Below are 27,091 nucleotides of genomic sequence, written 5' to 3'. Positions count from 1 at the left end.
ACTACATGAAAAAAAAATAATGGGTGACAAGTAGTAACCACCATTAATAACGAGTTTCGTATCTGGCATCTTGAATACGTCACTGATGAGTCTTTATTTGTGACAAATTAAGATCCATCACTAATTTAATTATAAATAATGAGTTATAAATTGACCTATCACTTATGAATGTGATAAATAATGGGTCGTCGGTTATCCGTCCCTTATGATTTTTTTGTTTTTAATAAAAAAAGTTAAAAAATATATTTTTTTATTGAGCCCCCAACATAGAGCCTATCGTATATGGGTCATAAGTCATGACTTTTTTCAAACCGCTTTCAGCCTTTGCATTTTGTGAGAATAGAATCCGTGATCTTTCATTGCGTATGTATCCTTTACCATCTTAGTTATCATGTTGTTGTGATAGGAAACAGATATTTTATTCTTTTAACCTTCATTGCCGAATGTCATAGGTGAAGGATCATAAATAGTGACTAGTTATAGGTAACGGGTAACGATTATGACCCGTCGCCTATGACCATATTACCAAATATGTGACCTGGAGTGACTTTCGGTAAAATAAGCCTAACTTTTGCATACGGATTCCGATTTTGACTTTTTTTTTACTCTATGGACATCTACAGAAAAATTACATCTATTTCTCCCCGACTTTGTCAGATTCGAAGAATTTTTTAGGCTAAAAATGGTCTGAAGGATTGAGTTCTCGCTTTCTGAATTTTCTGCACTATTTTTTGGAACACGTATTTGTATCTATAATCGCCATCCTTTATATTAAACTTGAGCAGAAATATGCAATAATTCATATTCTAGTGCTTCTGAGGTGAATAAAAAATAAGAGAAATGCAACTACGATCCGTTATTATTATAACTGGTAATAAGTGACTAGTCACAACTACGATTTATTATTATTATCATAAATGACAAATCATATTACAACCGTCACTGATTTTGTATTTTCTTTATCTGTTTTTTTACGTAGTGAATTTATAGGTGTCTATCTGTGATTCCTGATGCCACCTACTCGAGTGCTGCAATTGGAGTAGCTATTTACAAGCATATCTAAATCTTGGGCCATTCCCCATGGTTATCTTAAATTTCATTCGGTCCAGGTGACCCCTCGATCGTTTTTCTTTTTTGTTTTCCCTCTATTCGTGTGGCTATATTATATGCTGCAGTGTACTATATTGGCCTCATTGACAGTTGTTACACGCCTAAAGTGTTGCGGTCTATGGAATGGAGCTACTATTTTGCAAGTGACCTGAGTCGACAAATAGATTGGCCGGAGTCCAGAGAAAAAACAAAGAAAGGAGGGGGTAAGCAGCGGGAACGGGATCCTCTGACTTCACCAATCAGTGAAATTAGGTAATTTCAAATTGATGTGAACAGGTGAATTTTAGTGGACATATTAGATTTGATACTACAGTATCACCTTCTGGTGAAGTTATCCATCTTCATTTTGCCTCTGGACAAAATACTCCGGTGAGTTCAACCCCTAAACACCGGACCATCCGGTGAGGTCAATTCTCTCAGGGCTTCTCCAATTCAGTCAATCTTTATCTCGACTGAGGTGACTTCTGGATATATTGTATTCATGAGATCTACTAACCTATATTTTTGACAAACATGTTAGTTCCAATAATTATGTTGTCATTAATCACTAAAATCACAATTATATCCTAATATGATCATTTTCGCTACACAAGGTCGTCACAAATGCCCGACATCGAGAAAAACAAAGATCCTCTCTGTTCTGCTCAGGCTTGGGTAGGGGAGATTGCCCAATATATATTCACCTATCACTGTCAATTTGTAATAAAAACAAATAAAGATAGGGTATTATCATTATCGGTTCGTATTAAATATCTGACATGGAATGTTATGAATTGGTAGTGACACATTACTACCGGTTCACAATGATGACCAGTTATCACTGTCAGTTCAAATCATCTTTAATAGACTATGAATCAATAGTGATAGTCTATTATTAATGGTTTTAGCTGAACCGACAGTGATAGCCGGTCATAGATTACATGTTCTGTGGCAGTGCTTACACAATTTCTGGTGAGTTGTTCAAATTTGAGTAAACATTTACTGTCCCGGCTGAATTTAAATGGATGAAAAGTCTAATCACTATTAGGTGCATGGGATCAGATAGTACATCTTCATGCGTTACTCACTATCTCTTTTAACTTCTTGGTCTATAAAAGTACAGATGAGGGAGGAGAAGCTAGTGGTGCAAGTCGAGGGATTAATTGATCAGGGCCATGGAGGCCACGGCAGCGGCTTTGCCAAGGTATGTAGGCCTAGGGGGCATCGGGAGCTCTTGAATTACATAGCACATGAATCCCAGGAAGTAGTCCCCAGCTCACACACTTTGCCTTTATGGATTACAGCAAATTGGAATTAAGTCGACTTAAATACGGTAGATGTATCGTAAATTGTTTCTCTTGCGTCTTGTAGCCTCATGGACGCTAAATTTGTGGAGTTTGACTACATTTTTTTGGGGAAACTGGAGGGAACGAGTCCATACAGGTTAAATATAAATAAAAAAGTATACAGGTGTACATGGGGGACCTAGGGAGGGAAGAAAAGGAAAGAAAACCAAAAGATTACAGTCTTGAATCTATCCATTGAGAGATATGGCGATGTATATTCTATTTGCCCTGTGAACCATCAAGGTAAACTCATGAAGAAATCTCATCTTGCATCTCGGAGTTAAGGGGTCAATGCCATTGAAAAACCAATCATTCTTTACTGTCCAGATACTCCAACACATCAAGATTATTATCTCCATGAAAAAAAAAGGAACATTTAGCTGTCTTCTTATATGATTTCAAATGCGTTCTGCGCAAACATGTTGTGGAATAGAAATGCCAATTGAAGACCGGCATGCCTTTGCAAAGCTACAGCTCAGAAAAAGTTGGATAGTGGTCTCTTCGTACTGAATGATACAAAGGTCACAATTATAATCATCTAAAGGTATTCTTTTCCTTCACAACAGATCCCTTGTGTTCAATCTGTTCTTCAAGAGTAACCAAAAGAAGACTTTGTGCTTTTTCTGACAAGAGGATCTCCATAACCAATCATAGGCGGGTGAATCTGTGAGTAACCAATCAAGATTTTGTAAGCCCTTCTGGAGAAGGGAGCAAAGTCCCAAATATAAGTCCAACGGTCAGGTGAGTCTGTTAGGGTTACAGCTTCTAATCTTCTCTGAAGATTCTGGAATTGAGTGTGAGCTTGAGCCAAAAGAGCGAGATGAAAAAGGTCATGCAGATGCTGGTGACTCCAGGCCGATTCTAGGGTAGTGTATTTGGTTCTAATAAAGGAGCATAGCTCAAGTGAAGACCATTCCACATGTCTTAGCAAAGGTGAATTGTTTTGCCACTTCCAATTTGTGCAGCACTAATGCCTTTGAAGGTGTCCAATAATTGAAGAATACTTCACCAAAAGAAGCCTCTTTGGCTCGAGCTGTGAAGGTGGCCATGAGTACAAAGACTATCCCAGAGAAGGTTGACCCAAAGGAGGTTTCGTTTATTGAAAAATTTGTCTAGGTTCTTGAGCAGAAGAGAATGATTTTGAGTGCTTAGTTTGAGGACACCAAGGCACCCTTCCTTCTTAGGCCAACAAATCATGTTCCAAGCTGCAAGAGGAGGCTTTTTAGCATTCAAATCTGAGCCTCACCACAAACAATGCCTTCTATACTTATCAATTTGATTAATGACAGTGGAGGGCAACTTGGTGTACACATGTAGAAGGTGGGTAGAGAAAAAGACAGGAGTACGTAACCATTTCAAGTCTACCTCCTTGGGCCAGAAACATCGAGCAACTTACCAGACGGTGTTCTATTCTATGAACCAGGGGGAGAAAATCATTAACTTTTGTCTTAGAGAGACCAAGATGCAGCCAAGATAGGTGAAAAGCAGTGAACCTTTCTGACAACTGAGAGTTTTGGACAGGAGGTCCATCTTCGTGTCATTTACATTAATGGGGTAAATGCAAGATTTGTTGTAATTGACATTAAGACCTATGGAGTCAGAAAATGTTCAAGAGAGCCTTGAGAGCAAATAGTTACTTGGGGCAGGTTTCCATTATGATCAGAATGTCATCAGCATATTGAATGATAGGGAAGTTGTTGCCAGATCCTGGAATGTGGAGACATCGGAGCCCCAAGTCCTTCGCCTTTTTGATGATTGATTGTAACAGGTCAATTACCAACACAAAAGGAAGAGGGGATAAAACGATCACCACCTTGCCTAACACCCTTTCGACAGTGAAAAACCTTTCCCGGCTCCATTGTAAATAATTTATGATTTATGGTCAAGGTTCCATGAGCCCATATTTTGCATATATGCAACACTCAAATTAGCACCTGTATGCCTTCCTCCAAGATGCATGAAGTTTATAATTCGTTTGTGTATCTTCCGGTCATTATCAATGAAGTGACTAGTTACACATAGATACCCCTTATTTTGATTAGAAGTCCATAGATCCATTGTGCAGCTAAAGCGACAGTTAAAAGAGGAAAAATAGACATAAAGCTTCTTCTTCTCACGATGAAAAGTATCTATTATCCTTGTCCTAGCAGTCTTACGGCCCATTATTGGAAATTTTGGGCACAAAGATCTAATGAAAATCATTTGTATAATCAAGCTCACAAAAGTTGAATGGATATTCATACATAATAATTGCAAGATAGTATTTTCTGACACTAGTTTCCTCATCATACATCCAAACATCTAACCTATCAGCTCCTTTTAATTTCATACTAGATTTCCCTTGTTCATCATGAAATGCATAGTAATGATTCCATAGACGTGTGGTGCCTTCCTTACTTTGAGCACAAAGAACATCATCGAAGTAGTTGCATGCTGCCATTGGCTTCTTGATAACCATGTCTTCCATCTTTTCTTCAACAAAAAATTCAGTGAAATTTTTTAAAACCTTGGAAGTTTTCTCCTTTAGACCCCTGACTTTGGTGGTCGCACCTCTTGCTGCTGGAGTCCCAGCAACAGCTACACCACTAGCTTCTATACCAGTTTCCCTGTCACTTGCAATTACATTGGCACCATCACTTGGCTCACTTCCAGTTGCAGATGGCATTGTAATCTGCAAGAAACAAATTTGATATTGAAAAAGCTACAGATTGTTGTACATGAGCAGCTAATAATCATTCACGTATATGTATATACCTGCTTATTTTTCACCGACCTTCTGCTTTTTGAAATCATGGCTAATCTGCTTCACTAGTCCTTTTGCTCCTAGTTCACAAGATCAGATATTAGAGAGGCACTTCATATAAGATATTATCATATTAGTGTTAGTCTTGCTGCAGAGGTAGAATGTAATGAACAATTGAACATCCTAACTGGAACAAAAGAGTATGTTCAAGTATACAAGTGTGACAAGCAATTGTATTTTTGTGCAGTCACTCAACCAATGAAATCCTAAAAATTCTTGTAACTCCCCGGCCGCCGCCCCAACAACAACCAACCAAGGACGAGGGTGACTGAAACGAGGGTGCAGTTGAATACAAGAGACAAAAGTTGGTGCCACTACGTTTGCCCTAGAAATGGAGACCAATGATGCATTCATAAAACAAATATGCTCATACCGAATACTCCACTAACTGCAAGTGGACGACAACTTGGATAGTTTTTTTAGGCTTGCTAGTAGTAATAAGATAGCAAAATAGAAATAATAAGCCAATGAAGTGACCTTGTCAAACCATAGTTTCTCATCTAGCAAATCAACTTTTGCATAAAACATGAAGTTTGGCATAGGCTTCCACTTGACCTATGAGATGCACATTTTGTTCAGCATAGCATGTGAGGTCCTCAGTGACCAATCTAGGAGCTCAAAAGAACTGATATATAGAAGCTGAGAGCAAAAGAGTATGTCAAAGTATTTAACTGGACCAATCTGCAGTATTTTGCATTAGCAGAACTAGTGTTTGTTTGTAGCCACATTACCAGATTTGTTTGTTCCAAGAACATAAAAACATTTCCACATTTTGCGGTTTGCACTGTCCGAAAAACCAACTAACAAACTGGTGCTAGATCTGACAACAAATAAATCACTGCCGTACCATGAACTACATCAAACTGTCTCACTTTTCCATAGGCTTGCTGCATGAGGGGCCACCATTTCCACGGGCTTGACTATCGCAGTAGGAGCCGCCGCCATCGTGGGAGTGGAGGCATGGAGCCGCCGCCCGCCGCAGTGGCCCCTGTGAGCGGAGCTTGAGAGCAGAGCGAGGATGGCCGATGGGAGTACTTGGGATTGGGAGCGAGCAGGATGGCCGGATTGCAGATTGCTAGATTCAGATTGGGATTGATGACTCGTGGGGAGGTGCCGAGCCGGGGAAGGGGAATAACGCCGAGCCGCGGGAGTGCGGGGTGCATTCTAATTTTCGGCACGAGGTGCGGGCTGCGCCTTCGCATTTCGCACGCGCCATGCAGGCAGCGGGCTTGGAAAAAAATTTAGGCAAAATTTGTTACAGGAAACGTTTAAAATATGGCCAATGTTTTAGGACACGATTTTTTTATTTAGCTGGTGGATATTATTTCTCAGCGGTAATTTGCTATAGGATATCCACGCAAGAGGAGAGAGAATTGTTGTAAAATTGACACTTGATGCCTCTTAACCAAGTTCAAGTTAGACCCATGTCCGATCGAGTTGGATGGCAAGCAGGCCGAGTCAGCTAAAGTCCTCCCGATCTCGAATCCTTAATCCCCAAATCAGACTCGCCGCCGCTCTCTCCTCACCGTTGCAACCAAGAAAGCCGTCGTCTTCCCCCGCTGCAAGTAGGATGTCTTAGTGAGAGCATGCAAGGAGGATGGCCTTACCCGATCCCCGTTGATTGCGGAGTGTGGACTCGCCTTCCAAGCCACCGAGCCTCAAATAGGTGCTTGTCGGGTAAGCAAATCCTTGCTCCTCCTCGTCCTCCTTTAGATTCAGAAGTGTAGTAGGCAAAGCTCATTTTCTTGTTAGTACCTTTCATTTTTTTTGATACAATGCATATCTGTTAGGATGGATCCAAACTCTGCTTGCAGAGTTTCTCTTAGAATCATAGCTTATGTTGAGTGGATGAGTGATGGTCAACAGAATTATCATGTGACAAGCAACATTAATTAGGTTTTAGATATGGATACAACCTTCTTTATAGATCTAATGAATAACCTTGATAAGGAGGTCAAACATGGTAGCAATCAAGAGCTAACTGTTACATTTTGGAACAAACGAAACAATAGGTATGCCGAGATAAAATCTGATAGTGCCTTACTCGATACATTTGAGCAGTACTAGGAAATTACAAGGCTCTCATTGCATATTTTTGTGAGTGAAGGTTCAGTTACACAGCCTCCTACCATTATTAGCTCTTTTGTGGATGAAGCCAGCAATGTGGATGTCGGTAGCAATGAGCAAATTGCAAGCTCAAAGCCAACATTGGTGTTACCCACACAACAGAGCTAAGCTGATCAGGCACAGCCTTCAAACAAATCCAAATCTGATGGTAAACTTGATTATATACCTGAGTCCGATGATGATGATGTAGATGACCTAACTAATTATATACCTGAGTCTGATGATGATAATGTAGTTGATCTAACTGATGCTGACCCAAATCCCTCAAGCTAACCCAAAGAACCAGCTCTTGACCCTTGGGGTGAGCTCGATGAGATTGAGTATGTGAGAGTCAATGATGAGAAGGATAATTACAAGGACCTGGTGTCAAATGATGAGGTTGATGATCCAGATTATATATCTGACTCTGATGATGATGATGTAGATGACCTAGCTGTGAATGATGAAAAGGGTTGTAACCATCTTACCCATACGACTGATGTTGAAAATCCTACCATTGCAGTAGGAGTGACTTTTGAAGATGGCGATTGTTTCAAGAGATGTATTAGGCAGTATACAGTGTTGAATGGGGTGGAACTTGCAGCTCCTTATTCTGAGTCTACAAGGTACAGGGCATACTGCAAAGCCAAGAAGTGCAAATGGAAGATTCATGCATCTAGGTTGCATGATGGTAGGACTTGGATGGTATGTATCCATTTCTGCTATTTTTTTTTCTGAAAAATTTACACACTTGAGTGTACTATATAGCTAATATTTTTATGATTGTTTATGTTGCAGATCAAGAAGATTCCATACCAGCATACATGTGCTAGCACAAGCAAATTGGAGAATAATTGCATGGCAACTAATTATTGGGTTCAAGATAGGGTAATCAACAAGCTTTGAGAAGACCCAACCTTGGGAGCTGCTACTTTAAAGAAGACATTAGAAGAGAAGTATTGTATCAACCTATCCTACTATGTAGTATGGGATGGTAGGCAAATGGCACTTGAAGAGATTTTGGGTGGCTGGGAAGACAGTTTTGAAGTTGTATTTGGTTTCAAGGTAGAGATAGAGAAGAGTTATCCTGGAAGCACTGTGGAGATATGCTATGATGTTGTCAATGGGAAGCATAGGTTTAGTAAGATGTTTGTAGCCCTCAAGATTTGCATTGATGGATTTCTAAATGGTTGCAGACCATATCTGGGGGTTGATTCTACTGTGCTAATAGGGAAGTGGAGGGGTTAGTTGGCATCTGCAATTAGGATAGATGGCCATAATTGGATGTACTCTGTAGTATATGGTGTTTTTGAGTCAGAATCCAAGGACAATTGGGAGTGGTTCATGTCATGCTTGCACAAGGCCAAGGATGAGAAGGTATGTTGGTTTTGAAGAAGGAGGATCAGACAATTTTGAAGAAGGAGGGTCAGACAAAAGGAGGCACAAATGCAAGAGATATGGAGCATTCGGCCATCTACAGAAGACTTGCAATGAACCAGTCCATGATCTAGATGCCCCTCCCCCTGCACCAAAAAAGCCCAAGAGGAAGAGGAAGAAGAAGACAACAACAGTACAAGTGAATAATGATCAAGCTCTCCAGATGGTACTCTTCCAATATGGCATGAACTTGTGATGGATGCCAACTTTATTTATGTAATGAACCTGTAATGGATGATAAGAACTTGTAATGTATGGTAAGAACTTGTAATGTATGCATGAACCTGTGATGGATCATCAGAACTTCCAATGGATGATCAGAACTTGTAATGGATGGTCAGAACTTGTAGGGTAATGGATGCTTGAACCGTTCTGGTTGAATGCATGGACCTTTTTCTCAAATTTTGTCATCATTTTCTTCTGTGATGTATAAATTTTGCCCAATGGGAAATATCATGGCAAAGGCCACAAATGCTGTAGTGCAACCTCATTTATCTGTAAAGATTTGGATCCATTATAGATTTCCTTTCCAATGACAGGTAATTTTGGGATATCTATACACTAGTTTTAGTTCATAAATGAAATGGGAATACTCCATACACATGTGCAAAAAAATTCACATGAACATTGGAAGTTCTTGACCAGCATTCCATTGCATTAATAGAGTTACAACATTTCAAGTTCTTGCATAACCAACAGGCAAGTTAGAACATCATATACTAGTTCTTCATCAACAGCCATTACATACTGGCACATACACCTCTCCAAGATCCTAGCTTACTTCATCAGAACACCACCAACAAATAAAAGAAACAACCCGACAAACACAGACACCGCTGCCATCTTCCCCTCAATCATGCCAAAATTCTTGTTCACCTTTAAGGCCTTCAGCTTAGTTTGCATCACTTTGATGCCATCGTTCATTGCTAACATTGCAGATTTCATCTTGCCCATGCATGCCTTCACTTCATCTACCACGGCCTTCACCATGATCTTGTCCTCTCCTGGAACACATAGGAACCCCTCCTTGAACAACCAAATTGCATACTCATCATACCACGTGAAAAATTTGCAAGCCTCCAGAGTCTGCAATTGAAAGAATCCATCAATTCAATCTCTAAATCCCCAAATACCAAAACCCTAATCCTCAAAAATCCCCAAATTGGATAAATCTAGCCCCTAAATTGGTTACCATTACTTACATGCTGCAGCTTGTTGCATCTGTAGAACTTCCTCCCATGGTTCTGAGGCGTCGAGGCGGTCCGCTCCACCACGAGCGTCTTGTAGTATGAGCAGGGGACTAGAAGCAGCTTTATTTTGGTGCGGCCCCTAGAGTTTGCCGATGTTGTCGAGTGGGACAAGTACGAAACCGATGCAGACGATTGGGAGTAGGAGGCCATTAGTGTTGCCGTCACCATTGCCTGCTCATCGCCGTCTTCCACTCTTCCGTCATTGGTCTAGATGGGGAGGTATGGGGAGAGGATGACATGGAGCGGCCAGAGAGCATATGTGAACAGTCCGACCCATTGAGCCAGCAAACAAGGGCATTCTTGTCTTTTCACTACAATTATCTCTCAACTCAAGCCCAACAATACTATTATAATGGACGTGGTGTCCTGCAGCAAATTACTACTGAGGAACGGTGTACACCAGCTGAATAAAAAAAAATCGTGTCCAAAGCATAGGCCACACTTTAAGCGTGTCCTGTAGCAAATTTTGCCAAAATTTTATGGAGTGGACAACTGTCGCGAATACGGATACTATCCGTTTTCACATCCGAATTCGACAGTAATTTGGATATCCACATACGAATCCCGATCTGGCAAATGAATTCAAATACATCCATTTTAGCTTCTATTTCAGAAACGGATGTGGATATTTCTTACCACATTTGCAGTTTGGCAGATACGAATATCGAATAATTCAGATTACTACTATCCATTTTCCACCCTTATCACCAAAGGCCTGTCATAAATCATAAAAGTGTTGAGAAATGATAGGTAATATTTCTTTAGAAAATCAGTATTGAAGCCATTAGGGCCTGGTGATTTATATGAAGGCAAAAGGGCTACAACTTTGTCTATCTCCTCCTTGGAGAAATCAGAATGAAGCCAGTCTAGGTCTGAACTAGGTTCAAGGAGTGCACCAAGGTCAAAGTGCATGTTTTGGAAGCTTGTGATACCTCACCTTTGCTTATAAGCATTCCACGGTAGGGTGGCTTTATCTTCATTGATAGTGAGGGAGTTACCAGTTTGATCTTGAATAGTTGTAATCGCATTCTTCATGTATTTCACAATGGCGTTTGCATGGAAGAAGTGAGTGCCTTCATCACCCAACTTAACCCATTTGATGGTTCCCCTTTGTTTCTAGTAAATTCTTTGTCTCTATAGAAGAGTCTCAAAATGTTGAAGGAGATTTCTGAAGTTCCATTCTTCTAGGCTTTAAATCCCTTGCTTCTTCAATGGTGTATAGGAATAAGATGACAATCTTGGTATTAGATATGACTGTTGGCAGTTTTGAGATCCTTGCTTGCCAGGCACGAAGCACTCTCCTTAGATTTTTTAGCTTTGCTACAATTCTTTTATCCTTATTTGTCAAGTGGTTGGGGATAGACCAAGCATGCTAGACCACTTTCAAGAAATCCTCATGCTCCATCTAGAATTTTTCAAACCAAAAAATCCTTGGCTTTTGGAATTGTTGTAATAATAGAAATAAGACAAGGGACATGATCAAAAGTGTCTCTTGAAAGAGGGGTGACTAAGGATCCAGGATAGTTGATGGTCCACATATTTGAGGTAAATAAATAGTCAAATCTCTCTAACAAAGGGTTTTGCTGCTTATTGGACCATGTGGAGGATCTTAAGGGAAGTTCAACTTGATCAAGTTCGCTTATAGCATCATTGAACATGAGAATTTCATTAACATCTACACTAGGTTTATTTCTATCAGAGGGGGAGCGAAGCAAGTTAAAGTTTCCTACAATTAACTAGTCCACATTATCTACCATTTGAATCCCTCTAAACCGGCCAATAAAGATAAGTTTCCTGTCAGGAGTGCAGGGGCCATCAATGTTTGTAAGGATCCATCTAGCACCAGGAAGGGCTGAGGTGAAGTCAATAGAGGCAGAGAAATCATTTTGAAAAGCAAGGTGGCCAGCAAATTTGAGACTTTTCCAAGCAATGAGAAGACCCACAGAAGCACCATTGGAGGGTAGGAAAACAAAGGCATCAAATTAAGCATGATAGAAATTTCTGATATAATTCAAGTCAAAAGAAGCTCGTTTTGTCTCATGTAAACAAAGAATGTCACACCCCGACTCTGTAATTTGTTTCTTATAGCATTCCACTTTTTAGCATCATTGATGACCCTAATGTTCCAATACAAAATTTTCTAGTCTATGAAATTGGAATTATGCTGTGTAGCTACAAAAACTGAAAGTAAGGATCTTATCAACCCATACACTTAGTGCACAAGGAAATGAAGTGAGTTACCATAGAGACATGATTAAAATACTAGGCATAAATATCCCGATTATAAACTGAGGGCAAATATCATAAGCATCGAAATAACATTATCATTTCTAGGTAATTGAGTAGCCATTATACATAATTTCTCCATTTATGGAGGCAAAAGGGATGCTCGTCCAAACAACAGCAACAACATTGGGGTTCCTAAGTAAATTACCTCCAGGTTTTATTCTTGGGATTTTGATCATTGGGCTTTTCTGGCATCTTGGGCTTGACGGCCTTCGGTTTTGTGTGGGCTTTCTCATGTACAACCACCTTTTTTTGAACTTTTCCTTGCCGCCAAGTTTGTGTCTAATAGAACCTCAGGTGCCATTTGACAGAAAGAACTACCCAGGTTCTTGATCACTCTACTGGAAAGAATAGGTGGTTTAGCCATGCAGGCAAAACATCCATACAACTATTACTCTTGAAACCACCATTTCTATCTCTATTTCTTGAGCTTCTTCTAACATCTGTCACCACCAAGGGAGGGGGCTGGTTATAGTCCTAGACTTGTTTGGCTAGGGTTCTGGTGTGAGGAAGGGTGAGCAGGTCTCTTGCACTAGCATCTCTTCTTTACATTGTGCTTTAGACAAGGCATGGAGACATGTTATGGTTGTATTCTCTGGGCACTTAGAAGGGAGGAGAAACTTCATGGATGCAGAGCCACTTGATTAAATGGTTATGGAGCTCCGAGCCTTTGAGCTCAGGAAATTTGAAGTCCAATCAAAGTGAGTTGAAGAAAAGAGCATCTTTGTGAAGAAAGCCGCCCAAGTGATAGGGATGGACACAACCCTCCAAGAAAATCCCAAGGGATCAAATAATTTAGCCCACAGGCAATAGAGATCAACATGAACCATAGGTGAGCCTGGCAAACTGTCCTGCTGTAGTAAGGCTGTCGACGATTGGTGAATAGCCGATCTTACGAACTTGTAAAAAGGATGGGGGATGCCTCGAGTAGACAAATCAATAGTACACAGAGGGATTTTTAGACAAGTTCGAGCCTCCCTTAGGATAATAACTATACGTCCTATTTATCTTGTATTGATCTATGGGCCTATTACAAGGGGTGTGTGGCTAGCATATATAGATATGACCTATTAAAGCAGCTTCTAATGACTTGTAGTCTTCTGTCGCTTGTTGGGGTTTTTGACTTGTTGCCTCCTATCCTTCACAGAGTCTCCAAGCTCTGTATATATAGGTGGCATCGTACGTCCTTTGGCGTCTTTCTTCTTGTTCTTGGAGATAAACTTTCCTATTTAGGGATACCTTGGGTACCTAAAGTTACCTGTTTACAGGACATTGGACACATATGGGTAGTTTCCATTCATCCAAGGATTCTCTTCCCAGAGATAGAGATATGCCCCAAGAATTATAGGAAACCCTAGTGTTGACGATTGGTGAACTGCCGGTCTAACGAACTTGTTGAAGAAATAGGAGATGCTTAAAGTAGACAGATCACAATAGAATACACACGGGTTTTTAGACGGGTTCGGACCTCCCTGAGCATAACTAACCTACATCATATTTGTCTTGTATTGATCTGAACTTATTATAAGGGGTGTACAACTAGCCTAGATGGATCTAAACCTAGTTAGCAACTTCCTTGCTTGGCTTTTGATCGATTTATTTGGGCTTGTATTGCTTCTAATGATTTGTCCTTCGCAGGGCTCCTTGGTTCTGTATATATATGGGGGTGTCATACGTCCTCTGGACTCCTCCTTCCAATTCTTAGAGATAAACCTTTTTGGTTATGGGATGCCTTGGTTACCTACGGGTAGTTTCCTTTCATACAGGGATCCCCTTCCTGGAGATAAAGATATGCCTCAAGAATTATGGAAAAACTTGGGGGTGCTCGGATATGACAACTATCCATTATTCATTGTCACTTGGGGTACTCGGATATGATAGTTACCCATTGGTCATTGTCAAGCGCCCCACCAGTACGTGAAATGAGGCTTCGACAGGTAAAGTACTTGGTCAACAAAGATAAGCATTTTGTCGGACCACATCATCGAGTAAGACTAGGGTTCCCGATTAGGATGATATATCTAACTGGGTTCTTAAAATTTTTAGATCATCTATTCAGAGTTCAGAACACCTCCAAGTTCTCAAATGATTCCTCGAGAAGGTGTTCCATCTGAGTAGGATTTCTGATTAGCCTAAAAATATCATCCTGTCCTTGCGAAATGACAGGGAAGAAATGACTCATCGCTGGCTAGGTTCGAAAGTTGGACCGTCGCAGTGAAAATTTTATGTGGTGATGAAAAGATTCTTTGTTCGATATAAAGAGCTACATGAGTACGACAAAGCAATATCCAGTCTTCTCAACTGCCTTGTGTGCTTTGAAAAACACAGCGGGTAAATGGCCGCACCAACTGACTGCCTCTTCTACGTGAGCTAGCTGAAAAAACGCGACCTTGACACCATTATACATTATGTGGCCGAGTTCTATCATGGAACCACCTCCTTCACCAGAATACTTCCCCTCTTCTCTAGAATACTTTCTGTCTTCCCTACAGTATTCTCCCCTCACACCACTGTCGTCTCCCATCGAATCCAATTCGGTAGTGGAGGTTGTTGACATCTCCTCCGACAAGAAGGGTGAAGAGAAGGTGGTGACCAGCGGGGTTCCTGTTAAAGACAGCAAGTCCCTGACATCCTTAGGATCATCCCAAGTCCAAGATGGTGTGGTCTGGGACCTCTTGGAGGCGAAAATACCAGAAGAAGAGGCAGCGGCTGAGGTGGAGGAAGAGGAGGTGACCGACAGTGTCTCTGTTAAAGATGGAAAGGCTGCATCCGCTTCATCCCCTTTGTCCTCGGGCAACGATGGTGAGGTTGGGTGGAGGGAGTAGCCGGGACCATGACACCGGTAAGTTTAGGGAGGAATCAAGGCCTCTCCACCGACCTCATCCTCACCATCATCGTCAGAGATGTTGGTAGTCGGGATAGCGACACCGATGAGTTCGGTGGGGAGCCAGGGCCTCTCCACTAACCTCATCCTCTTTGTCAGCACCGACAATGCCAATAGAAGAGGACAAGAACGAGGAGGGAGTGACTTCCCTGACTCTCCATTCCTTCCTTTTGCTGCATGGTGCCAAGTAGATCTTGGGACTTCAAGAAATTTTATTAAATGAAAATATCCTATTTCTACTACAATGCCTCTATATGACCATGAATCTTCATGTATACAAGGAACATTCAAACAAGTATTCATCCTTTGAATTGTGTCTTCCAAGTAGCTTAAGGAGTTTCGAAGTCTCTTGTCGGGATGTTCATCTCAGTCACCTTAGGTCTAACTTTAAGCAAAAAAGTGCCTTAGCTTTTAGGCACTCGTGGACTCGATAAGGTTCTCCGCGGTCCCTAAAGATGTTCTTTCCTTCTTGTCAGAACCAATTTTTTTGGCACGCACAAGTTATTTGTAGTCCGAGTACATGTGAAGCCCCTGACTGGTTATCGGGGAGGAATTTCCAAATAGACAGTCATGGGTGTAGGTACTCGAATAGAGGCTTGTCTCTATTCTCAAGTCATTGGCTCAAAACAGGGAGAAGTAGTAGATATTGAATTGCGTAATATCAACTGATATTACAAAACATATCCTAAGTACTTACACATAGAACTTACGAAGCTGGTAGATATTCCAATTTTTTTTAAGGACTTGACCATCTTCCATTGCTAACCTATACGATCCTGGTCGGTTGGACTCGACCACCCTATAAGGACCTTCCCACTTTGGAGATAGCTTATTGATGTTGTTCTGGCTCTGTACAAGTCATAGAACCATATCTTTGGGTTCAAATGATCTTTTACATATGTTCTAGTCATGGTAACGCTGGAGAGCTTGCTGGCACCATGCTAATCATATCAGCACTTGTATCATTTTTTTCTTCGAGAATATTGAGGTCGTCCTACCTTCGCAAGATTTCATCCTTGTAGACGTATATTTTGACACGGTGTGATTTGATCTTTAGTTCGCAAGGCAATATTGCTTCAACCCTGTAGACTAGGAAGAAAGGCGTTTCACCCGTAAGCTTTAGTGTACGTCGATAAGCGGTTGAAGACGCGGGTCCTGATTCTATGAAGTACTAGACCGCTTGCCCGCTCGACTTGTCCACTGCTTCGTGGATTAGCCATGGACGCAAAGAAGACTATGGTTTGTAGTCCTTTGCAGTAATCGATGGACTTCACGCTAGAGAACTGAGTGCCATTTTCGGTGATAATCCTACTTGAGACGCTGAACCTTGTCATGACGCTTTTCATGATGAACTTCTTGGCGGCTACCGAAGTAATTTTGCCAACTAGCTCAGCTTCCATCCACCTATTGAAGGTGTCAATTGCGACCAATAGCAACTTAAAGCCCGCGGGCACTGCTAGGAAGGGCCCTAGAATATCTAGTCCTCAAGTTGTGAATGGCCACGACAAGGGTTTATAGATCGTCTATAGGGCTTGAGCGGGTTGATGTACGCATCTGCTATGAAATTAACAGCTGGTACACTTTTTTACCAATTCAATCACACCATGGAGAGCAATATGCCAATAGAAACCTTGTCTAAATGCCTTCTGACCAGGGTTCAGAAGGAAGCGTGAGCTAGCTCCGCGCACCCCTCCATGGATTTCTTCGAGTAGTTCTCTACCCTTCTTCTGAGAGATGCATTTCATGAGTACTCCATGAGTGACTCTTTGATAGTGGGCGCTGTCCACCAGGGTATATATCCTGGTTCGATGGAAAATTTGCTTGGTTAGTGCATCATCTTGAGGTACAACTTGATCTTGAAGGTACTTACGGATTGGGTCCAAGCACAAAACTTCGCTTTCGAACTGAGCCACGAGCTCCCCCATGACTCCTTTTGGGGCATTGATCCCAAGCGAGCCCCTGAGCTGGTTATAGGTCTCATAAACCACCACTCCTTCGGCTGTGGCATCTAATGATTTCACAGACAGCTTCGAGAGTCTCTCTATGAAAATCCCAGTTTGTCATAGAGATCATGAGGATGCTAGACGGGCAAGACTATCAAGGAGACAATTATCCTTCAATTGGATATATTTGAACTCGAGTCCAATGAATTTCTTTTCTAACTTCCTCACCTCCACGAGGTAGTCTGTCATAGTCTTATTTGAGCTTTGATACTCCTTGTTGACTTGCTTCACCTCCAACTGTGAATCCCCTTTAACTAGTAGGCGGCGGATACCAAGAACGAAAGCTACTCGGAGACTAGCGAGCTGACCCTCACATTCGGCTACGTTATTCATGGCTAGAAAGTCAATATGCAAAGAATATTGTAGGCTTTCTCCCATGGGAGAGATTAGTATACTCCCAGCCCTCGCGCCTTGAAGCGTAAGCGATCCATCAAAGAATAGAGTCCATACATCCGATAAGTCGATTCGATCGCCTTGTGGTTGATCGAGTTCTATCCATTCGGCCATGAAGTCTACAAGTACTTGTGACTTTATCGATGTCTGAGGCATGAAGGAAATGTCAAATTCCCTGAGCTCAACAGACCACTTGATAATTCAGCCGATTCCATCTCTACTGTGCGGGATATCACCAAGTGGGAATATTAAGGGGTACCATGATCTTATGAGCCTAGAAATAATAACATAGCTTGAGAGAGGCTATCATCATAGCATATAATAGCTTCCGCACTTGTGGGTAGCTTTCTTTGGGTCTGTGGAGTACTTTGATAATCTAGTACACCAGTTGTTGGCTTTTCTCTCATTTGTTCGGTACTTCTCTTTCCACAACCAATACCCCACAAATGGCACATGGCCTAGCCGCAATGTATAACATAAGATCTTCATTGGGGTTGGGAGCAATTAGCAAGGGCCGTGATGGAAGATACTTCTTCAGATTTATTATGCCTCGTTTGCCTCTTCTGACCATTCAAACTTGTCATGTTGTCAAAATAGCTTGAAGAAGGAAAGTCCTTGGTCTCTAAGTCGGGAGATAAAATGGCTAAGAGCCGCTATGCACCCTGTTAGTCTTTGAACTTCTTGTACTAACCCAAGGGTTGCATTTCTTCAATGGCTTTGATTTTCTCGGGATTGACTTCTATCCCTTGGTATGACACCAGGTAATCAAGTATCTTCCCTGCATCGACTCCAAATACACACTTCTCTGGGTTCAGCATGACTCGATTCTTGCACAGGTTGTTGAATGTCCCTTGCAGGTCAGGGATGAGATCTTCCATCTTTTTGGTTTGGATGATCATTGACATAGGCATCGACATTCCAGTCAATCTGGTCATGGAGCGTTATCTGCATTTCCCATTTGTATGTTGCACCGGCATTCTTTAGTCCAAAGGGCATCTTGACAGAGCAATAGACTCCAAATGAAGTAATGAAGGAGGTTTTCTTCTCGTCTTCTTGATGCATTCTAATTTGATGATAACTAGAATATGCATCGAGAAGGCTTAGATAGTCGCACCTAGAGGTGGAGTCAACTATCTAATCTATTCATAGTAGAGGGAAAGCGTCCTTAGGGCAGGCTTTGTTGAGATCGGTGAAGTCAACACACATTCGTGACTTGCCGTTGATTTTTTGACCATGATAGGGTTGGCAAGCCATTTGGGGTGATCCACCTCTCGGATAAATCCTACCTTGGTGAGCCTTTTGAATTCCTATTTGAAGCCTTCCTTCTGGTCTTGTACGAACAACCAGAGTTTCTACTTGATTCTGTTTGTGTCAGGCTGGATAGCTAGTTTATGCTCAATCACCTCCCTAGGGATACCAGGCAAGTCAGTTGTTTGCTAAGAAAACACGTCGGTGTTTGCCCAAAGGAAGGTGATGAGCGTGAGTTCCTATTTGGAATCCAGGTTGAAGCTGATCCAAACGGTTTTGGAGGGCTTCACTAGGTTGGAACTGCTTTGACTTTGCTATGGGACTTTACGACCGCCTTAGGTCTTGAGTTTTTCATCTCCTTATTAGGTTGATGTTCATAGCCATGTCTAGACTCCATTTGTCCCAACATAGGCCTATTTTTGGACAACTCCAGATGATAATGATTCCCTCAGGTCCTAGGATCTTAACGCATTGGTAAGCATAATGTGCGGTGGCCATGAACATGGCCAGAGTTGGTCGTTTGGCATTGTCCGTTGTCTTGAATCGACCACATCAAATAGAATTTTCTCCATTCGGAAGTTGTCATGCTTTCCGAAGGTAACAGATAGCGATATCTAGCTAATGGGAGTGGCAAAGATCCAGGTACTATGCCATGGATGGCTTGCATAATTGGCTTGGTGGTAAATCGAGAGATCTGCATCGCTTCGAGTGTTCCTGCGAAGAGGATGTTTAGGGAACTCTCTCTGTCGATAAGCATTCAGGTGACTATATAGTTCTTGATCGTAGGCACGACCACTATCATGAAGCAACTTGGTCGTACAAAATTTTCTGGGCAGTTCTGGCCGAAGGAGATCTCGACGTTCGACCACTTGATGGCTTGGAATTCCTTGGAGACGACAGCTATGACTTCTCAGGCCATTATCTTGTATTACAGCTTGGACTTATAGGAAGCGAAATCACCAAATTTTTTGTCAACTATCATCTCATTTGGTTGAAAAGACATTAGGTCTATATCATCCTCGTTGCTGCTGGATCTGGAGTCCCTTCTCTATGCTGTGACCTGGGTCTTCTTTCCGTTGGCCATTTTCTCGAACTCCGCTTTGGCCATCTTCTTCCAAAAGTGGCACTCGTGGAGGCTACGGTTGTTGATCTAGTGGAGGTCACACCAAGGCTTATCGTCTCATTCGCTGGAGCCTAGTGTGAAGTCCTTGCCCCAGGAAGAACCAAAGCGCTTGTTGGGATGGGTGTCGGGTAGATCTATAAAAACTTCATCAGATTTAGCTTTCTGGCCTTACCTCCCTTGGTGTTCTTCTTGCACTTGCTCTTAACTATGCCGCCGTTGATCCCGGGTTGAGAATGCTTGATGCCTTGGGCTTTTTCATTGATGAAGAGGAGCACGCCCTCGGCCTTGGTAGACTTATCAACAATCTTCATGAGCTCTTTGACCATGCTGAGCTCCTTCTTGGCAATGTCTTCAATGCATCACTAGCTCTTAACTCCTTGAGCAAATGCTTGGATGACATTATAGTCACTGATCTTGAGGATGGTGTTCTAGGTGTTGCTAAAGCAACACACGAACTTATGAAAGGTTTCATTCTCTATCTGCTCGCAATGGTAGAGATCATTTCTTGTGCCAGGGCGAATAGATTAAAACATGTCACAAAGCTACTCCCACGAGTAGATTGTCTCTGGCAATAGATTGCTCGACCATATCCTAGCTGCCCCTGCAAGGGCTGTGGGGAGGTAATTTGCCATTAGCTTCTTGTCCCCACCAAACGCTTGGATAGTTGTGGTATATATCTAGATGAACTCAATAGGATTTGCATTCCCGTTGTACTTCTCAATCAACATGGGGCAGAACCTAGATAGCTAGCTCACATTTCATAGAACTTGAGAAAAGGTCAGGCACACGATGATGGCAGCCAAGGGTGTTTTACCCACGAGGGATGGGGATCGGCTCCTGCTTGAGTGGTGTCGGGACATTCCTCGATCAGATTGCGAGGGGAGAATAATGCCACCTCAAGTGTCCTCAGGTGTCTCCATCAATCGATAACCTTACTCAAGTTTTTGATTGGATGACCTCTAACTGGAGAGGTTCTGCAGCAGTTGGGTGCTTGGTTGTCGTCCCGAGATGCCATGTTCTAGGGATTACACCTCTCTGAGTCTGATCCTTCTTGAGATGGGGCATTGCGCGACTTTCCCCGACTAGAGCTATTCCCGGTGAGGGCTAGATGAGAATTCTTGTCCTAGACAAGAACCTCTTTGGTCATGCCAGTCATCGAGTTCATCCAGTCATTGTCGAGGAGGGTTTTAGATATGTAGTCAGAGGGTGAATTAGAGCCTTTATAGAAGGAGGAGCTTCTACGATGTTGCATATCTTTAATGCTGAGCCCCCTGTTGATGGTCAGGAGATGGGAAACCCTAAGCTCCGTTAAGGTTTTGGTCCTGAGGAGGTGTGGCCAATAGAAGCTGACCGCCACCCGGACTCAGAGCGGGAGGAAGTTCGGAGGTTGTAGAGTTGTCATTGCGATTCCCCATATCATCACCCCTGTCTCTGTTGACGAAGTCTTCTCGGGAATGAAGCATTTCTGTAAGACAATCATGTTCTTTGCACTTTCCTGTATTAGTTGTGAATTTGTGCTAAGTGTAGTGGATGTATAACAATTTATGCAAGCTTAGGCTCTTATTGAAATATGGCATAAAATCTATTGAGCAAGCTTGTCTTTTCGAAGAATGAATTTGAAATGTGAACATAATCTCTTGTCACCTTTGAATATTTGCTTTATCTTGAGCAGTGCTTAAATTAGGGCTAGTTTTGTGAAAAATTTATGCTAGGCTGCTTTGTTCAGTTCAGCGGATTGGGGGTCTTTGACCTTTGTCTATGTAAATGTTTAGCCTATGATTAAACCTTGGGAGAGCATGTGCTCTTTTGTGTCGCAAAGGCACAAGTTGTTTTGGCTTTGTAAAAAATTGCTTATCTTGAATCCTATGTTGAGTTAATAAAATGAATGATTAAGTTTTGAGATAAAATTGAATCCAATATGGTGGCTTAAGACTTCATGTGGTTTGCCAAAGAAGTGAACCCATGGTTGCTCAAAACTCACTTGAGGATAGTTAAATGATCAAATGAGAAAGTTAACTTGTGCTTTTCAATGTGCTAAGAATGTTCTTTTTCATGTTGTCAAACTAAGACTTGGATTGATATGTGAGTGTTTGCATAGCCCGTCGGGTTGAACTTCACATAGCACTAGTTTCTCTAATCTTTGTACTAATCATGAAACTGTGGATGATTTGGTGGTAACATCTTTTGGATAATTGAACAACATGATCAAACTTGCTTCACTCCTAGTGCTTGTGACATGAACTCACTTTGAGACTTTGTGCGCCTTTGATTTATATTGTTTACTCCTCATAGTGCTTTGATATCTCTAGTCCTTGCAAGTGCTTTGTGATCTATATATGAAGCTTTGTAGGCTTGCATTTTATTTGCACATCTTTTTCATAGTCTTGTATCATTGATGTTTGCATTGTCAAAGGGGAAGAAAATATGCTCAAAGATATTAGGCACAAATATTCAACAAAGGGGGAGAAAAGTGCATTTTTCTAGAAATGAAAGGAGAAAAATGAAAATTGTGCAATCATTAAGGAGGAGGATGTGTTTTTGGGTTTTTGAGTCTTTCTTTCTCTTTTGAGGTTTTTGGCTCGTCTTTGCCTCTCTTAGGGCTTTTGCAACCTTTCTTATGCCAAGTGACATATTTTGCTCTTTCTCGAGTTTTTTGTCACTTGGATGAACTTATCTTGTTTTAATTTCTTCAAACCAAAATCTTTGTGCTTTGAGGGTTGTCAATGCGCTCATCAAGGGGGAGATTGAGGAACCAAGTTGAAATATATCTTGCTTTATTTGTGATGAGTGATTGACATTGATATTTATTTGGTTTGATGATTTTCGGTTTTGTATGAGCTTTGATGTGATTTGAATTGATTTGGGATTTCATTTGAGCATATTGATTATGGACTAACTGGAATTGGAATTGGAGATATGTGTTTGCTTGTCTCATAGCGTGCAGATGATTGATGCAACTTGGAAGTCGACGACAAGATGATTGGGGCCAAGCAGAGTGCTTGGTGCTGGACGATCAAGGAGGCCGGGCGGAATCAAGGGTGACCTTACTTGAACATGTGGAGGTCAAGCAAAGCATGGAAGACGGATGGAGACGACGTGTTGACGAAGTCGAGCAAAGGGGATGCTGGTACAAGTGACAAGGCGACCTGAGGGATTGGGAGCGGGAGAGACTTATTGGTGGTCAGAATCGTATGACGGAGTACATGCGTCGTCATCGAAGCGCTTGCTTAAGGTGTAAGCAAGGCGGCGAGTCACGATTTGAGAAGCGTGAAGATGGTTTTGCGATTTGGCCTCAAAACCATGGGAGGACTGGAGGAGTACGTAGCACCATCATGAAGCTTGCATCGAGGCAAAGCTATGTCGTGAAGGTACCATGGCCGTCCGATGAATGAAGAAGAAAATAGATCAAAATATTCTCGGTGGTAGGTAGAAGTGTACTACAAGAGAGGGGTATTTTGGGAAATAGCTAGGAAACTTAGCGGTCAAGTTTCCTAGGCTTATAAATAGAGGGATAGGGCTATGAGAGAGTTTGAACTAGCCACTTGAGTCCCCTTGAGCCATCCATATGCGAGCCTTGTGCTAGGGTTTTAGAGGAGATGAAGAGGAGTGCTTAGCCTATGTATTAGGTGAGAGCTTTGTGAGGAAAAATCTTTGTAATCTGCCTAAAATAGGGCTGACCTCTGCTGCAATAAAGTTTATTTTCTTCATGTTATTGTGCTCACCTCCTTCTATTTTCCCTCTATTGGTTCCCTTGCAAGTTTGCAAGTTTTTTGGTTTCCAGATTTGATTTCCGTTTTGGTTTTTGGGCTGAAATTTCAGCACCTTGTGAGGTCTTTCTTCTTGTTGCTAGAGGCATAAAATTTGCATACACACACTTATGTGATGGCGCCTTGAATTCCATTGTCTCTAGACAATCAACTTGGAGAGTTTTGTTGCTCGATGTTCATCTTTTCTTGTTTCTTTGCAAGTTGTAATCTTTCAAGTGCTAAGATACATGGATTGACCACCAATGGTTCATATACCATCCGTAGAGTCGTGTTGCCTCGATTTTCTCTTAAAACTTCTCTCTATTTTTGCTTCCTCTTGAGTTTTGAAGTGCGTTGGGTGATCCAAATATGAGAAGGTCATCGATTTTGCAAGAAATTTATTGAGGCGCCTATTTACCCTCCCCCTTTAGTCGCCAATCTCATTCCTACATGGCCGGACAAGAGTTTCATGATGCTATTAGAACTCTTATCGAACATGCTTCCTGAGAGAAATGAGCTGCCCAAAAGCACATACGAAGCAAAGCAGATTCTTTATCCATTGGGGATGGATGTAGAAAGGATACATGCATATCCGAATGACTATATCCTCTATCGTAAAGATCTATCAGACTTGCATTCATGTCCAGTGTGCCAAGCATCTCAATACAAGCGTAAGAGTCAATCAGATGATGGTGAGGTGAAGAAAGAAATTTCTGCTAAGGTGGTGTGATATATGCCTATAATTCCACGTCTTATTTGCAAATCGAAAAGAGGCCAAATTGTTGTGTTGGCACTCGGGGTGTGTCGGTGACACAGAAACCAGGGGTCCCCGAGTCCCGAGGCCAGATCAGCAAGTTGCCACGTGGCGCCCTCTTGCGGGGATCATCTCCCCGAAGCACGAGAAGACTAAGTCCCAGGAGAGGGTGCTCGAGGCTATGGACAGTAGTCCCCGAGTGCCCGAGTTCCCCGATGGCCCGAGAAGACAAAGTATCAGGAAGAGAGTGCTCTGGGCTATGAACAGTGGCCCCTGAGCACTCAAGTCCCCCGACGATCAGAAGAGCCGAGTACCGTGAAGGGGATGCTCGGGGCCACGAGCAGCAGCCCCCGAGCACCCGAGTACCCCGAAGACCCAAAGAAAATCAGTTCCGGGAGAGAGTGCTCGGGGTCACGAGCAGTGGCCCCCGAGCACTCGGTTCCCCGAGGACCTGATCAGTCGGATTCCGGGAGAGAGTGCGTGGAGTCATGAACAGTGATCCCCGAGCACTCGGTTCCCCGAGGAACAAGAGAGGGCATATCCAGGAGAGAGTATTCGGGGCTGTGAACAGTTACCCCCGAGCACTCGGTTCCCCGACGGCCTAAAAAGTCCTTCGCGGGTGGCCCCCACAGAGTTGCAGCGGTGAGGTGTCAACCAGTGAAAGGCCCGATGCCGCATTTAAGATTGCGCGTGGCCTGTCACTTCCAACTGCTCCTGCCACGCTCGGTGTCAGCCCTGCCACGTTCTAGCAAGGGGGCGTGGAGACATTTAATGCACGGGTCCCATCCCGCGCCATCCGGCGCGCCTCGGGATAACATCGCGAAGCCCAAAGTGCCCCACCTGCCGCCCTGCTGTGTCAGACCCGCTCTGACCAGACGGGCACGCTGGGCTGCTCGGTGGTTGCCCGGTGGGCCCTCTTCGCGGTGCCCATTGCAGAATGACATCATGACGACCAAGACCGGATGGGGGCGCGTTTTCAGCTCCCCCCGTTGCTTTCCATTTATGGCACCTTGGAACTCGTGCCCTCCCTTTCTGGGCACGCTACCGTCGACGAGTATTTAAGGTGGGGTGAGCTCCCTGGGGAGGGGAGAGGTAACCAAAAAAGGGTGGCTCTCAGTGAGGAGGAAGCCGAGGAAGAAGAGAGGTCCAGTACAAGCACAGGAGCTGAGATCACCGAAGGACAAGGAGCCCGAAACTCTAGGACAGACAAATATTCTTGTAACCAGCAACATCTCTGAGAGACATCCTCAGAAGCATTTATAGCACACACAGGCTTAGGGTGTTACGCTCAGTGCGGCCCGAACCTGTCTAAAAACCTCCTGAGCATTTACTGCATTCTGCCTCTGATCATTCCATTGCACCTGCCATCGCATTTACACCCATTTATTTCACCCGCAAACAGATTCAGAATCATCCCCCCGGCCGAATCTCAAAGGGGGTCCCTCCAGATCCCTGCTTGAGGAGTTCACCCTCCGACAGCTGGCGCACCAGGTAGGGGGGTTGCATCCCTGAATTTGTTTTTTTTCCGGCAGAAAAAATGGTAGGTGGCCATCGTCTCCGACGCACCGGCTCCAGCTCTAGTGAAGAAATGGAGCCCCTCGCACAGGAGGCCCCAGCCGCTGCTGCTCCTCAGCAGCAGACGCGGTCCGCCCGAACGGCGCTCCCCTCCCACGGGGACCATGGCGCTGGGCCCAGCAGGGCTGTCACCGCCGTTGCAAGCGCACCGCCTAACCCTCAGCAAGTGGCAAAAACTCCTGCCGCTAGATCCACGTCTGGACAGCACAGGACGCCGCTGCAGCGCAGGCTCACCTTTGGCGATGCCAGTCCTGGGAGCGCGCTGCTTGCGGCACAAGCCCTCCTTTGACATCCGCCTGTCCGGGCGGCGGGGGAAACCCCAGAAGGCCGTTGGCTCCAAGAGGTGGCTGCCTTGGTGGGCACGGCTCACCGTCAGGTGCTGGCCGAAAGCTCCCGGGCTACCTCCCACCGCGGCGCAACCAAGGCCGGTCCATCCTCGGGTGGCGGCCGAACCGGCTGGGGGGGCTCCAAGCGGAGTGCCGCCCCCTGGCCACTACCGGAGCTCAGGACCTCCGCTTGCACCTCAACGAGCGGAGGGCCGTCGAAGATGCGTGTGATACCCTTGAGCGCCAACGGGAGTCCTGACATGAGGCCGAAGCTGAGGACCAGGCCTCCTCCATGCCGGCCCATGACCATCGGGGCTCCTCGGCTCGCCGGTGTTCACCACCCAACGGCGCCGCCCGCGCAGCGGGGTACGGCACAGGCTGCCGCGCCTTCACCAGCGAGCTCCGCCAGAACTGCCGGAGAAGTACGACAGGTCCATCGACCCTGTCGAGTTCCTCCAAATCTACACCAACACTGTCCAAGCGGCTGGCGGCAGTGAGAAGGTGATGGCCAATTATTTTCATGTAGCCTTGAGGGGCTCTGCCTGTTCTTAGGTTATGAACTTACCCCTAGGATCCATCGGCTCCTAGGATGACCTCTGCCACCAGTTTGTGGCTAACTTTCAGGGCACATTCACGCACCCCGGCCTGGAGTGCGACCTCCATGCCGTCAAACAGCAGGAGGGGGAGACATTGCGGCGCTTCATACAACGCTTCAGCCAGGT

Source organism: Phragmites australis, chromosome 18, assembly GCF_958298935.1.
Source record: "Phragmites australis chromosome 18, lpPhrAust1.1, whole genome shotgun sequence".
NCBI lineage: Eukaryota > Viridiplantae > Streptophyta > Magnoliopsida > Poales > Poaceae > Phragmites > Phragmites australis.
This window is presented reverse-complemented; position numbering follows the sequence as displayed.